Genomic DNA, 2160 nt, shown 5'->3' on the forward strand with positions numbered 1-2160 from the left:
CCTCCTGTGTGTCCCTGCAGCCCCAGAGGCACAGGGGACATTCACTCTCTCCCCAGGCTGTTGCAGCACACCTGAACACAGCCCATGGTTCTCACACCTTTCAGGTTGTGACCAGAAATACGAGTGTTTGGAGGTTCCTCTCTGTCACACGTTTGGGATATCGGTGTGATATAATTCATGGCACCCACAGTGCAAATACCCAAGAGGAAATAAATAGTTTTAAAGGTGCATAACGTCTGGGAAGCGTGCRCTGATCTCTGGGGAGTGGCTTGATTTCCTGAATGCATTTTGAAACTACCACTTCTGACAGGTCTCAGTGTTTCTACAAGCCATTTTCCCATCAGTTACAGAACCCACTTCAAGCCCAAAATAAGGTTACCAATGTTTTCTAGTATTTTTTTATTAACCACCTCCACCATCTTGTAATTTAAAGCACCTGTCCRTTTAAATTTTCCTCCTGACCTACTAAATAACCCTACATGATACATACAATGAAACTAATGGCTTTTGGATGATGTTGTTGAAAACTAGCTTATGAAAAGTGAGTTGAACGAACCACACTGCAGGAAATCCTTTTCATACCCTCTGGAAAACYGAGCTGGAACACCTTTCTGGTTCAGTGTATGGGGCTGAATTCTTGAACAGTTATCACTCACTTTGCACGTGAAAAATGAGGGCTGTTTTGTGATTTCTGGTGTTGCTGGTGTCGCTGTGCAGCCCKTCCCATGGCATTTTGTGAGGAATGCCAGGCATGGCACAGCCAGGGGCACTCACCCACTGCAGACAGCCGTGCAAAGGGACTGTGCTGCTTCTGCTTCACTTTCTCATGTTCTTACACAAATAGAGAGCTTTGCCTTTTGTCARCGAGTAGGGGTAGATTTTCTTCCAGCCAGGAAAAGAGCAGCTCTGTGCCTTGACTCCAGTTCCCACTCTGTGTTTGTGAATGCTGAAGTGTGAGTGTGGTGAGTCCCTGTGGGATGTGGGCAGCACAGCAGAGAGGAACAGCCTGCTCATACTCTGTGCCATTTGATGGGATTTTCTCTGGTGAAGCAAAGTCCTCACATCTCTGAGGGAGTCAGAAGTGTTTGTTGAGCCCCCGTGTGCTGTGCTGCTCCACAGGGCAGTGATCAGAGCCCAGAGCTGGAAATCAGGGAGAGAATCAGAGCACAGCTGCTCTGCTGGCCCCAGCAGCCCCTAAAATACTGGAAAGGGATCAGGGTTCTGCATGGAGAGCCCCACAGACTGTGCTGGAGGAAACTACTGGAAAGAGGGATCAGGGTTCTGCATGGAGAGCCCCACAGACTGTGCTGGAGGAAACTACTGGAAAGAGGGATCAGGGTTCTGCATGGAGAGCCCCAGAGACTGTGCTGGAGGAAAGTACTGGGAAGGGCTCAGGGTTCTGCATGGAGAGCCCCACAGACTGTGCTGGATTTGGCAGAGCACCCTGTGCTCAGTGCTGAGCTCCACAGAGCTGGCACCATCCACAGCCACAGCTGAAGCCATGAAAACAGCGCTGTTTGTTCAGGGAAAGCCACCTCTCCTGAGGGCCACTCGGGCATCATTATCCACATCCTGCAAGGCCTTGCCACAGGCCCCAAGACTGGCCATGGCAAGTCAGAAAAAGATAGTTCAAGAGTTAGGTAATGATGTGCACTGAGAATTGGAGACTGCAGAGATAAAAGGCAACTGGTAGCAAAGCATAAAGACTGACACCACTTAAAAGGGCAGGAGAAGTAAAATGGCTAGACACATCATAGCCCTAATGGGAAACACATGAGAGATGCTGATCAGAGAATGCTGGCAAACAGATGAGCTCTCTGAAAAAAAAAAAAAAAAAAAAAAAAAAAAAAAAAAAAAAAAAAAAAAAAAAAAAAAAAAGGAAAAAAAAAAGGAGGAAACAGAAAACAAGATGAAAAGATAAAATTTCAAAGCAAGCCCTAAATGGATAGCAGTTCCAGCTAATAGGAAGACCTGTAGTGATTTTGCCAAGTAGTACACAGGGAAGCCGATGATCATTAATATCTTGATAAATTTATTATCAGACAATTCAATCCTGTCAGTGTCAATTCTCTCCAAGAGACTAGAAGTGGTTAATGTGGGTAAAAGCTGATGAATCCCTGAAACCTCTGATCCTCATTGTCTGCATCCCCCGGTGCTGAA

Source organism: Malurus melanocephalus, unplaced genomic scaffold (genome assembly GCF_030028575.1).
Source record: "Malurus melanocephalus ecotype Western Australia unplaced genomic scaffold, MMel_1.1 scaffold_592, whole genome shotgun sequence".
In the NCBI taxonomy this organism is placed as follows: domain Eukaryota; kingdom Metazoa; phylum Chordata; class Aves; order Passeriformes; family Maluridae; genus Malurus; species Malurus melanocephalus.